This window comes from Dama dama, chromosome 20, assembly GCF_033118175.1.
Source record: "Dama dama isolate Ldn47 chromosome 20, ASM3311817v1, whole genome shotgun sequence".
NCBI classification, from domain to species: Eukaryota; Metazoa; Chordata; class Mammalia; order Artiodactyla; family Cervidae; genus Dama; species Dama dama.
In genome coordinates, this window is record NC_083700.1 from 22,330,722 (window position 1) to 22,344,571 (window position 13,850).

Here is a 13,850-nt window from a genome sequence, read left to right on the forward strand (position 1 = left end):
AGGCAAATAAAACGAAGTTTAATTTCTAATAGTTGAAATCAAACTGCCCTTTTGAAAATAATCTCAGAAAAGAGGCGAGATTCTGTGATCTGAAATCTGCACTGACTTTTCCAGGATCTTCAGGCAGGTCCAGAGCCCCTAGCGCTTCTTGAACAGTCTGGTGGCCAGAGCTTCAACTGAATTCAGTACAGGCCTAGAAAGTTTGATCGGCCTGCGTTGATGTTCCGCGTCAAAGAGCCAAAAGCCCTAAAGCAGAGCCTTTGTTACAGTACCTGCTAAAACGTGAAAATGGGATTAAACAACAGGACTCTAAAAGTCGACTGGCATACACCACAGCAGGACCGGGGCGCCCGCAGTCCCACCCCCAGGCCTCTGCGGGGAGGACAGCGGGTAAGCCCAGCGGGGAAAGGGCTTGCGAGTAAGGAGCCCGCGGGTCAGGCGCTTCGAAGCAGAGGGAGAGCGAGAACAGCAGGTCCTACGGCTCCCGGGTGGATTCGAAACATCGATCATTTCCGAGGGCGCCGAAAAGGCCGACTCCCTGCGCGGTGAACACGGTGGCGCCGGCGCTGGTCCACAGCACGGGAGGAGCAGCGTTTACACTGCTGGGCAACCGGGTCACCCGGGTCTCAAACAAAGCCAAACCCCCCATGCCCACTCCTGTGGCTTCCGGGAGCTGAAGCGTCCGCAGAGGCGACCCCCGCCCCCGGGTGCATAGCAGCACAGCTGGAGACTCTGTACTGGGTGTGGGATCCGGAAGCCAGACTCTGAGGGGCCCGAGGGGCCCGGTTTCGGGGGTGGGGAGGAGCCCTAAAGCAGGGGCTCTTTGGGAGCCGCAGTCTCCTCGCCTGAGATTGGTGGTTCCAGGTTCATTCTTCTATTTGAAAGACTGGTGACCACGAGAGTGCAGGCAGGACCTGAGGTTTTTCAGTGGACATAGGGTCAACTCCAGCGCGGACCTCGTTTCTGTAGTGTAGTGGTTATCACGTTCGCCTCACACGCGGAAGGTCCCCGGTTCAAAACCGGGCAGGAACAGACGTGCTCTTTTCCCGAGATTTACATTCCCATTCAAGACACTGAAAGGGGGGGCAGAAGGTGTAGCAGTAGTGGGTTCTCTTGAATTTTCCTTGGCCCAAAAAATATGGGAGGAGTTCCTTGCCACCTGAAAGCCCCATCGGCCCTAGAACCAACCCTGGTTTCTCTGCTTTGAGTCACACTGTAGACCAAGCCATAGTCAGTGAATCCAAGGAGGGCACAGGACAAGACTGGCTTCAGGATACCTTTGCCGTCTGAAATCCCCACACCTTCTCATCTGGGGCCTAAAGAGCCTCTACCCCTGACACCTACTATGTCTCTGAAAACCAAGAAGTTCATTCCTTGTGAAGACACTTAGCTTTCCCTCACCCCAGCACACGTGAGAGACACCTAATTTGAGTCACAGAACAAAAGAGAACGAATTCAACTCTACACCGCCGGCTGGAGCCAAAGACGCACGATGAAGAGCATCAGGCTCTGCGGATTGAGCTGATCGCGGAGGAAAAGCAACCGGTCCTCTTGCCATTATTAGGGGAGGCCCTGAAGTAGGTCAGAGATAAGGGAGTGGACGGACCCGCTCATCACCGGCTGAGAGCCAAGTGGCCCCTGCTTCACAAGGAAACAGGTTCAGAAGGAGAGCTTGATCTCTCACCAAACCTGGATTCCAGGTCTTCCCCCAAGATCTGCCGCGCCTGCTGTATCCGCACCTTGGATGACTCCAACTTCCTCGCGCTCAGACCAAGAGTAGTCTCTGATGCAGGGCTTTCCTCAGACCCCACATCCAGTTAGGACTTTGTGTTTGCTTCTCGGCCCATGTGGACTTTGGCCTACACAGGCCCTCTAGTTCTAGACTCTGGATTTGTGTAAACGACTTTGCTGATCAAGGCGGGAAATCAGTGGAACGCTCGGCTCCCTCACCCTGAAGCTCAGGTGAGGATGGTGGGGGCAGTTGGGCGGCCGTTGGGCTCCATGCTGGGCGGCTTCCTTCTTCTGGGCCCGGCCTCATGGGCAGGGGCAGGGCCGGGTTCCCTCAGCGCGCTCCCCTCGCGGGCTCAGGAGCCCCCCGCCTTCCCTTGCGGATGCAGGGAACCGTGTGTCTGTGGTCCGTCGGACGCCTGTTGTCCCTCTGCCCCGTCCGGAAAACGACCACCGACCCCCGGTCCAGTAGACGTGATACGGTAGCGCCGCCGGGGGCGACAGAAAGTTGGCGAATCCGTTCCTCTGGCTGAACGCGGAAGGTGAAAACTAGGACCTGCAGGGGAGGCAAACAGGGGAAAGCTCATGAAATGTCCTGATCTAAAGCTGTTTTGAAGTCCGCCTCTTTGGGGACTCAGGCTCCAGCGCTGGTGAAGATGCTGCCGCGCGGTCGCACCCTCGATTGCAGTCGGAGTCCAAGCGGAACCAGAGGGAGACCCGCGCCTTGGGGGCCGGTGCGCCGCGGCCCGCGCCTTCCCCAGAGTAGGAGCCCCTGACCGGAAGAAAAGGCGGTGACTGCCGCACTAAGAAAAGGAGAAAACCACTGCCGGAGAAAACGGCACATGCACCTCCAAACTTGTTGCCCTTCTAAAGGAAACCAGAGACAGACACACAGACAACCTTGCATTAAAGTCTTTCAGCAAAAAGAAACTGCCTGCTGTGAGGTGAACACGAAAACCCCTCCAGACAGAACAGGAAAACCCCTATTTTCCGGGGAAACAGCCTTTATCTCTCCTCCTAGGTTAAAATTCGAGCTCCAAGACCTGTTGGAAAATATTATAGAAGGCAAATAAAAGGCGTTTCAGGCATTGTAAAAGGTAAAACAAAGCTGTCCTTCAAACAGAATCTCAAGCACAATAAGGTGGGGATGAACAACCATGAAATCTATGTGGACCGAGCCTGGCTCCTCCGCGGCCCTATGCAGGGCCTGGTCTGCAAGCAAACTCAACACAGGCTGGGAGGCCCGACCCGCGTTCTTGTTCGGTATTTCCAAACAGACAAAAGCCCTGAGCCGTCAGCCTTTGCTGCGCTTCCTGCTAAAACGTGAAAGTGTGACGAAAGACATGGACATAAACTTGACTAGAATAAGCCACAGAGGCAGGAACCTGAGGAATCCCCTTTCCCAGGGACAACGCTGGAGAAGCGAGGCTGTGAAAGGGCTGCGAGGAAAGAGCGCGCGGGTTAGGCGCATCGGAACAGAGAGGAGGGCGGGTCCTCCGGTTCCCGGGTGGCTTTAAAGCATGGATCATTTCCGAGAGCCGAGCCCACTGACCGCCGGCGCCGTGAAAAAGGCCACCGAGGCGCGGGTCTGCAGCCGGTAAGGGGCTGTGTCCTTCCTGCTGAGCGTCGGGATGGTCTGGGTCTGAGAGGCACCTAAAGCCCCAGGCTCCTGCGGCTTCCGGGAACTGGAGAGTCAGCGAGGGCGAGCCCTGCTTTCCGGTTCGTAGCTGTACTTTAGTTGCAGGATCCCGAGGTTAAACTGTCGGGGGTCCCCGGGGACCTCGCTCCAGAAGCGAGGAACCCTAAACCAGGGCCTTTCAGAAGCTAGTCTCCTTATCTAAGGGATAGCCTGTGCTTCCAGGATCCCCTTCCTTCGAAAATTTCTGAGGGCCACTGTGGTCAAACAGAATTCTTAGGTATGTCATTAGGGATCTGCATCCGTGTGGTTTCCGTAGTGTAGTGGTTATCACGTTCGCCTAACACGCGAAAGGTCCCCGGTTCGAAACCGGGCGGAAACAGCTTTGCTTTTTTTCCCCAGTTTCAGATTTACATTTTAAACACAAAAAAGAGGCCAGCGGCGTGGAGAGAGACCTCGAATGTTGCTGCATTTTCCATCCCCAAGAAACAGGAGTTCCGTGACAGCCTGAAAGCCTGCTCCGCACTACAAACCAAGCCTCCTTTGTCTGAGTCACTGTGGACTCCAGCGCACAACCAGTTACTCCAAGGAAGGCACAGAACAAAACTTTTACCTCCGGAAATCCCCTCAGCTCCTCTGGCGCCTATATTTCCTCTACACCCTGACACATTATGGCTCTGAAAACCAAGAAGTTCATCCGTCTGAAGCACGCTTGGCTTTTTCCCACCTGAGCACACTTGGTTTGCATGAAAGAGCAATAGAAACCGGGGGCTGGAGCCAAAGACGGGTAGAAGAGAACTCTGCTCAGCTGAGCTGTCCGGGCATGAAAAGGTGCCCATACACGTGCCATTAGCAGGAGAGGCACCTGAGCCAGGTCAGCAATCAGGAAGTAGGGCGATCCACCCATCACCCCCTGAGAGCCAGTCAGCACCTGACTCATAAGGACAGCAGAGGTTCAGAAAGAGCTTGACCTTGGCTCTGATGCATTCAGAGCTAAAGCTAGACCAGGATGGAACCCAGCCTGTCACCTTTCAGCCTGGCCCCAGAGCCCAAAGTATGGCCCAGGAGAGGAGAGGGGAAGGGTAATTAATGAACAGCGGGGCACAAGCTGGGAGACTTGCACAGCTTTATTCAGCCCTGGGCCGCTGGGAATCGCCTCCTTTCCTGCTCTCAGCAACTATGGAATATAATATTTACTTTAGTTTTTACGTGGAGACGCTAAATAGGACACTTTGTGAGGTTCCCTGGTGGTCTTGTGGCTAGGATTTGGGGCTTTCACCACCACAGACTGGGTTTGATTCCTTTTTGCCGGCATTCTGATTTGTAGTTTGTATTGATTTCACTGTGTCTGTGTTCATTCCACTCTGTCCCTCCCCAAAATAAAGTACTGATACAGCTTCTAGGTTGAGAATTCCAGTGGATAACATCCAAGGAGTTTTTGTTGAAATTTCTCACTGAACTGTAACTCTGAAGAAGAAAAAAACAAAAAGTTTAGCTTTATTTTATCATAGAAACAAATTAGTATGTACCCTAGTGTGCTAGTATAATAATTCAAGTCGATAATAAGGATAAATCTCAAATATTTTTAACACTATAGAAAATTATAATAATTGATATGTGATCGTACAGAAATTGTTGTACTTCTAGAGAAGACTCCTTGTATGCATCACACCAGTTTAGTAATTTAGGTCTAAAAACTACTTTGTTTTCCAAATATTGTAATAATATGGAAAATATTGGTAGCATAGTATTCTAGTTTGCACAAGTCTTGGGTTTATTTTCTCTTCAAAATTCTAATAACACTGAACTGCCTAAATTTTCTATACTGGTTTTACTTGTTTATCAAAATTTTTAAAATCCAATAAATATTTATGTTTATAAAAGTTAAAATTATGTGTTCCAGTAAATTAAGTATACCATATATGCTAAATGGAGATTGGTGTTATAATTCTAGAAATCATAGTCACTTAATTATTCTACTTAAAATTTAGGGTATCATTTACTGTATGATTCCAACATACATTTCTCTATTATATGTCAGATCAACTTTTGATGTTAAGGTCTATTTTATCTTTGAAGTGTTTGACTGATATTAAATTCATTGATGTGTAATCTTTGCCTGTATAATGTATAACTGAGATAGAAATGAGAAACACTGTTTTACTTCAATGCTGCCTCCTATGTTTCTAGATTGTAGAATGGCCATATGTGAACAGGTTAAGAGGAGGCTCAGGTACCTTTTATAAGTAGGTTAGTGACTGTGTCCCTCAATGTCACTGTAAGAATTGTGGAACACATGGAATGTCTGCTCCAGGAAGTGGGGTGCTGTCACTGAAAGCCTGCTGTTTCCTTAAAGTGCTTGTTTATGTAATAATACTTTTAAAAAAGGTTTTGGTTCTTGGTTTCCTGCCTTCTAAATCTGAAGTCATCCATCCTAGTGCTATCATCTTCATTATGCTTCTCTTATCTCCATCACTGCTAGAACCCTAGGCAGAGATGAGCAGATTAGCCTGGGAAAAACACACTGCCAGGAACCAGTTCTGCTCCCACTACACTGTCCCTTTTCGATGCCTCCAGATGTGTACTCACCAGGGCAGAGACCTTGAGTTGACTCAAAATGCAGCATTTATCTCCCCCTTCCCCCACAGCAGGGCTGGCATCTAATAATTGCCTGAGTAGTGCTCAGTGATTAAAAGCAATCTAGTGCAATGGTGAAAGAAAAGATGAAAAGGAGAAGAAATGAGGTAGATTTAGGGAGACCTAGAATACGAGGAACAGAGGATGACAGACAGACAAAGACACAGAGAGAGTAGAGAGAATCTCCAAGAGTTAGGTTTACTTTGTGAGACGCTAAGAGCTCATGAGTGCTCATGAGATTCAACAGAAGAACTCAGGTCTGCACAAGATGGATTGCCAGGTGCAGAATCCTACTGGTCCCAACAATTTGCCTCAAATGGGATAATTTTTGCAGAAACAGCCAAACACTGTCAAGGAATCACATAGAGACAGTGATTGGCCTGTGAAGGTAGCCTTAAATAAGAGGTCAACCAGTTATTAAATGTGTGCATCCAGATGGCAAAAATATATTCATGAAGAAAAGGGAAGAATAAATGTCTGAGATCAGTGTTCTCCCCCTCCTATCAATAAACTTAGTGTGAAGCAATTTGGAGTCATTCTGGTCAATCTTCTCTGGACTTGAATAAGTAGGTCACCACCAGAATTAATTAGAGTTATTGGAAGGCTTTCTAGAAACATCTTGGAAGTTTAGCTGCTGAACATATGCAACAGGGTGATGTCCACTTGGACTTTTGTTGTACCTCTAGCTTAGTTGAATCAGGAGGGTACCACTTCCCTTGTTAGAGGATCATATAGACATATATCATGTTTGTCATGATGACAAGAATATGAAGAAAAAATCTGTTTCATGGAGTTGGAAAAATGGGAATACAAATTGGCACACCTGCTATTGAAATCAAGCTAAGAACACTTAAAATGCCTTCAGCTTCTTACAAAGGTGGAGTGAAAAAATCAGATTTACCCTCCAGCCTGAAATCAGATCTCACCCTCCCCTTCTTCCTTGTTCCCAAAGGAAAAATAAAGAAAATTATATAATATCAGTTTCTAGAAACAGAAAATCAGGCAAAAGGTGACAGAAGCCTCTGAGAGATGATGAGAGAAACAAGGTGAGTCTTGCCACTGGCCCACATTAATGCTTTTAAAGAGTGTCCAGGTTGGTCAAGAGAAGGAGAATCTGAGACCAACTCTTTGGATTGTCAAGGGGAAGCTGAGTTTTGCTGGAGATTAAGGCAGCCAGAGTTCAGAGAACAAAGGTCCAGTGATGAGAAATCGATCCAGAGATACAAAAAAGTCTGCCTTAAGTAGTAAGCAGAGTTCTAATAAAAGTAGGCTTGTGGAGAGATGCCAAAGACCAAGAAAAGAAATTTTGAACAAGATCGTAGAACAGTGCTTAATGTTCATCTAGGACAGGCAATTGTACTCACTGTTGTCAGTCAGACTAGACTACTGATATAACTCATGAACCTTGGAGAAGACCACAGCTCTAGAATAGTCAGCCCTTGAATGACCTACCCAAAAAATCATAAAGCAAAATCCAAAGAGATCAAACAGTTTACAAGTCACTTAACTGTACCCCAAAACAAAACTCAAGGTAATTCATAGAAATACCAAAATAGCTAGTATCCAGAAGGGGACTTTTGATGATGTCTGGCATCCAAACAACAACAAAATGTCAGGCATGCAAAGAGGCAGGAAAATATGATGCAAAAGAAAGAATATAATTAATCAAAACTGAACCAGAATTGATATGATGTAAAACTCAGTAGAGAGGACTTTAAACAGTTACCATGACTATGTTACATATGATCAAAGAGTTTATTAGAAATGTGGAACACAAAAATGGCGTAAAAGCAAGCTTTAGAGATGAAAATTATAATATCTGTGAATCAACAACAGATTAGACATTGTAGGAAAAGGTCAGGGAATACTAAGCCTTGAACAACTAAAAATGTCTAAAATTAAATGCCAGTAATTAAAAAAAAATGAACATAGCACCATTGAAAGGTAGAACAACTTTAAAAGGCCTAATATAGGAGTGGTTGGAGTCTCTGAAAATCCAGGAGAAATTTTTTGAAGAAAAAAAACTTTGAGGAAACAAACAGAAAATACTCCAATCATAATGAAAGTTATGAACCCACCAATCTAAGGAGCCAAATGAACTGTGAGTACAAGAAACAGGAAGAAAACCATACATTATAATTAAACTGCTCTAATCCATTGAAAATGGAAAAAACAACAACAACACAATGCAGCCAGACAGAAAACACACAGCACGTTCTTAAAACAAAAATAAAGTTTGTGTCAGATTTCTCATCAAAAGAAATGGAAGGGAGAAGTCAGTGAAGCAACATTTTTAAAGGACTGAGAGTGGAAAAAGTCAGGGTGGAAGTCTATGCCTACTCCCTACCAAAAAAAAAAAAAAAAAAACCTGAAATAAAAGTCGAATGATGACATTTATAGACATACACAGGCTGAAAGATTTCATTACCAGCAAATTCACACAGCAAGAGAAGTTAAAGGAATCCTTCAAGAAGAAGGGAACTCACATCAGATGCAATTCCTGATGTACACAAGGAAATGAAAGAAAAGAGACATGGTATATGCATGGGAAAATACATGCTTTTTATTATCAATTAAATCTCGTTAAAAATATGAAATAAGGAAAAGTAATAACCTTGAATTTGGGGTTCATAACATGCAAAGTAAAATACCAGACAACAAAAGCATAAGGGCAGGCAGGGGAGAAATGTGAGGAGACGTGCCATCCCTCAAAGGCAGACTGTGCTGAATTACAGATGTATGCATGCTATCACACCTAAAGCAATTGCTGAAATAACAAGATATTTATAGCCAATAAGTCAACAAAGACAAGAAAAAGGAATCACATACAAAACCATGTAAAGGCTGCGATAGAGCAATCACTCTTCCAGGATTCTACCCTGTCCCCATGTGTACAAGAATGATAACTGTCAGAAGAAAAGCGTAGAACCAAACCTCAAAAGTACATGGAAGGGGTTAAATAGAAACTACTACAACAGTGGGAAAGCTTCATTGGTAAAAGGAGTTTACAGAGTAAAGAAAATAAGCCTACTCCTTCATGAATTACAGGATTCCCAGTGACCTGTTTTCCTCCAGAGAGGATGAAGGAATATCTGGACATAAGTCCTTGTGTGTATGTGTGTGTGTGTATACAAGACACAGGGGGCACTTGGGTAGTGGGTTTGGGAGAAGATGCGCGAACTAGAAACAACCGTTCATTATTTACATTCTAAAAGAGTGACACGCGTCCCTGGGTGGGCTTGAACCACCAACCTTTCGGTTAACAGCCGAACGCGCTCACCGATTGCGCCACAGAGACACGAGAGGACACCCCTCTCTATTCTCACCGAAAGCAAGCCTAACTACCAAGCTAGGCGGAGCCACCTGTCTCTCACACGACAGCGGCTTCTGCTCCAAGCCTCGGACAACCATGGAAATGGAGTCCACTCAGCGCGTCGGATCCCGTGGGGAAGCCGGGCGATGCCGAAGGCAGAAGGGCAGCCGAGCGTCTCCGCCCCGCCTTGCTCCTCTCCCGCCTCAGATGCAGCGCCGGGAGACGCCCGAGCCTGAGCCGAGGGGTGCCGGAGGGAAGCGGAACGTCCGATGGGCTCAGTGATGCCTCCTTGTTTGCTATGCCTTTCCTCAACCACTTGCGCCGCTGGGCAGCGGTTTAGTAGGTGAGGTCCGTGTGGCCGCCGCTGGAAAGAGATCAGATCCAAAGAGGAAAAGTGAAAAGCAGGGAGAACAAGAAAAGGCATGAATGAAACAAAGAGACCTCCCAGAAAACCTGTGAGGAAATTCGGGCCAGATCCTGAGAGAGAAAAATTACTTTTATCAAGTAGCAGAATAGGGAGGGAGAATCGGAGAAAACATCAAAGAGAGAAAAGCACGAACTTCTGTTAAGTGTCATGAACGAAACAGCAAAGACCTTTATGTGGAGACCTGGTCTGTGCAGTTATGACTGCAGTTATGCAGGTCTGTGGTGCATTGGGCTCGTATAGTGTAGGTGCTGCATTGTAGCAGCAGCAGCCTCGGTTCCGATCGAGGCTATAGCAAGGTAGTGTCTATAACCTGTCTTTCCATTTGCCTTTTTTCTCTTTTTCAGTTGACTTATAGTTGACTTACAATGTTCTGTTAGTTTCAGGTATACAACAAAGTGATTCAGTTATATGTACATATATGTCTATTTTTTTCAGATTCATTTTCCTTGTACATTACTACAAAATATTGAGCATAGTTCCCTGTGCTATACAGTAGGTCCTTGTTGGTTATCTATTTTATATATAGCATGTGTGTATGTTAATCCCAAACTCCTAATTTATCCATCCCTCTTTTTCCCTTTAGTAACCATAATGTTTTTTATGTCAGCAGGGCCATCTGTTTTGTATACAAGTTCATTTGTATCATTTTTTATTTTGTGTCTTAGATTCCTCATGTAAGCGATATCATATGATATTTGTCTTTGTCTGGCTTACTTCAGTTAGTGTGACAATCTCTAGGCCCATTCAAGTTGCTGCAGTTGGCATTATTTCATTCTTTTTTATGTCTGAGTACTGTAACAACTGTTTGCTTTTAATTCCAGCACCAGCTATGTCCCTTAGCAGTGGTGGGAGAGCAGAGTTTGCCACTGGCCTTGCTGTGATACACAATGAGAAGAGGAGTAAATCCCAAAGCGCACAAATCTACTGGTCAAAGCAAAACCTAGGACAATTACCTGTCTCACTGTTAAGCAGAACACATCCCCAAAGTTGAAATATCGCCTCTCAAGGAGACTTGTCTATAGTTTGCACTAACGAAATAACATGGTCATTGCTGGCTTTTTCTGGTAAAGCTATTTCTTTTTGTTTTGTTTTTAAATTTATATTTAATTTATTTATTTTTAATTGAAGGATAATTGCTTTACAATATTGTGTTCGTTTCTGCCATACATCAACATATATCAGTCATGGGTATACATATGTCCCCTCTTGATCCTCCCTCCCACCTCCCACCCCATCCCACTCCTTTAGGTTGTTACAGAGCCCCTGGTTTGAGTTTCCTGAGTAATACAGCAATTTTCCACTGGCTGTCTGTTTTACATGCAATAGCCTATGTGTTTCCATGCTACTCTCCATTCCTCCCACTCTCCCCTTCACCCCTCCCCCATGTCCATAAGTCTGTTCTCTATGTCTGTGTCTCTACTGCTGTCCTGCAAATAGGTTCCTCAGTACCGTCTTTCTAGATTCCATATATATGTGTTAATATACAGTATTTGTTTTTCTCTCACTGAGAGTGAAGATATTTCTGACATCAGTGAGGGCTTTTTTTACACTAAAGGAAAACAAGTATTTAATAGCTTTACAATAAATGCAAACTAGTCCTCCCAGTCTATCTACAACAACTTGTCTCCACTCACTATTACTGATTTTTATGGAAACAGTAAATCATTGAACTATATTTTACATAGTATAATAAGTACACACCTTTAGTTCATAGGCAGTTTGTTGAATTTGGGCAAATGTAGTCATCACCTGGATCAAGTTATAGAAAACTCCCACCATCCTAGAAAGTCATTTGAGCCCCATTTCTAGACAATCCCTATACTAGATCAATTGCTAATTATTATTGTGAGGTCTATTGTGAGTAAGCAACAGTGTGCTGTTGAATGAATGCACGTTTTTTGGTAACTTCTATTTTATGCAAAATTTTGTTCATTAAACATATTCATATTATTATGCATATCACATTAATTTTGGCATTACTGGAGTAATTTTGGTGGGGATTTTCTGGTGTCAATTGGTGTTCTTGATGAATATTCTTAGTATTTTGATGGATATTCCATAACAGACTTTTTGTGTACGTGTACATTCACAGAAGTTCTGCAATTGCTGGGTCATGGAGTAAAAGATTAACTTTATTAGAAATTGCCAACAGTCTTCCAAAATTATATCAAACCAACTACTTCAGATGCAATTGCTCCACATATGTCAGCATTTGATGTACAAATTCTTTTAAATATAGTCATGCTGGAGGGTGTGTAATGATATCTCCTTATAGTATTAATGTTTATTTCCCTAATGAGTAAAATTATTAAGAATATTTTGTTACAACTCCTGGTCATTAAAATATCTACCTTTGTGATCCAGGAAGACCCTGGCTTAGGTTTCCCAGCAAAAGGAAAAGGGGTGCTGTGATCTATCCCCGCAGTGCAGACGGATCCTCCAAAGTATCTCTGGTAGACAGAGATCCAAGTTAGAGTTGTTCCCAGGGGCCACTGGTTCACATCCAATGACTGGCCCAGCAAAAGCAAATGCTGCCCACCTCCCAGGTTTTTGTCATCTCCACCCACTTGTCAGTTGAGCAGGGTGGAATATATTTTTAAAATACTCTCTTTCAATCTATTCATTCACATTCATTTCCCTGAGTAATTGGAATTTCCAATTCATCTCACTACCACAAAGAAAAACCTGTTACTGGTGACATAAGCAGACAGTTACTGTAAAAATCAACACCAAAATATCATTGCTGAGGCCCGGGGCATCTCCAGGTGATCTAGATAAATGCCCTGACTCTCCAGATGCTGCTGTTTGGAATCCCCATGGTCTCTACCAGGCAGTGGGCACGTTTTCCCTTTTCCCTTGGACACTTGCTCAGAAGACCTGTTAGGACAAATGTTATGTCCACTGTAGGGCAAGAGGTGAGCGAGGGAGTGGGGCTGGTGTATGAGGGGCGGGGGGTGTGGACCAAGCCTGCAGAGGCAGCAGTGGAAGAGACAGCACAGTGGCTGTGGGTGTGTGTGGGTCTGGAAGAGCTGCTGAAAGGCAGTCAGGCTGGTGGGTGAGCGTGTGTGCTCTGCCTGTGTGGGGAGGAGCAGGAAGATTGGGAGATCTTTGCTAGAATTACTTTGCAGAGAGGGATTTAATAAGGATGGAGGGGAGGAGGGTGACCCTGAAAGAAAGACGGTGGCTCATAGGATACCTGGCAGCAGAGATACTGTGATCTTGAAGGGGCTTTATCCAGGGCAAAGGCTTGTCCATTGCCTTCATGTGGTGCTGAACTCTGTGATTTCCTTACTACTGGGAAACTCGACTTCAGAATTTCTGCTTGATAATCCCTAGATAGTAAAATGTGTATATTCATTTAGGTGAGTTTGAAGAAAGGACAAGCTTAAACTGTGGAGTGGCCATCAGAATAGCTTAGAGTAGCAGGGGATGGATAGGCATTACCTGGAAAATGTATCGAAGGGCCTCATCCATGTATCAAAGTGTATCATCCATACTTGGCTGATAAAAATTTTCTACATCTTGATCCTGGTAATTATTTCACATCGAATAGCTGTTCATTTGTGCATCTTGTTCTGTGATTACACACCTTGATAATTTCCTTTTTGGATAGAACTGGCGGTCACATTTCAGAGAACCCAGTGTAGACCATTACCGGGTTTTAGGGGAAAAGGGAAGCAGATAACAGGTGTAACCTAATGCCGTGACTCGGATTCGAACCGAGGTTGCTGCGGCCACAACGCAGAGTACTAACCACTATACGATCACGGCGCGCCACACTCAAAGCTACAACTGGCTTTGATCTATGTTATTTGACTTAAAATGATTCCAATCATTGCGCCGCTTTATTCTTGGAAACTGCAGGTATTCTTTTTCTCTCTTTCATCTCCAATCCCTGGTTTTCCCTCTCTTCCTCTCAATCCTGATACATGATGAGAAAACGAAACCAAACCGAAAACCAATTCTCACCTCCCCAGATCTGGCACGCTCTTTCTGGGAAGTCTGGCTGTCTTCGTCCCCACCTCGCCAGCTTCTTTTCTGCCTCTTCGCGTTTGTCCCTTTGGACCGACCTTCCCCACCCGCTGGTTCCAGCTTTTGCCCCACCGACC

The 13,850-nt window shown here is 45.1% G+C and overlaps 4 non-coding genes across 4 annotated transcripts; 2 read left to right on the forward strand and 2 right to left on the reverse strand.

Moving 5' to 3' along the window:
• Positions 1–959: 959 nt before the first annotated feature.
• On the forward strand, positions 960–1,032 carry TRNAV-CAC (transfer RNA valine (anticodon CAC)). The gene has a single exon. It is a non-coding gene; the product is annotated as a tRNA-Val (tRNA).
• A 2,641-nt stretch (positions 1,033–3,673) lies between these two features.
• TRNAV-AAC (transfer RNA valine (anticodon AAC)) lies at positions 3,674–3,746 on the forward strand. Its single transcript has one exon. It is a non-coding gene; the product is annotated as a tRNA-Val (tRNA).
• A 5,479-nt stretch (positions 3,747–9,225) lies between these two features.
• TRNAN-GUU (transfer RNA asparagine (anticodon GUU)) lies at positions 9,226–9,299 on the reverse strand. The gene has a single exon. It is a non-coding gene; the product is annotated as a tRNA-Asn (tRNA).
• A 4,141-nt stretch (positions 9,300–13,440) lies between these two features.
• On the reverse strand, positions 13,441–13,512 carry TRNAH-GUG (transfer RNA histidin (anticodon GUG)). Its single transcript has one exon. It is a non-coding gene; the product is annotated as a tRNA-His (tRNA).
• Positions 13,513–13,850: the final 338 nt, after the last annotated feature.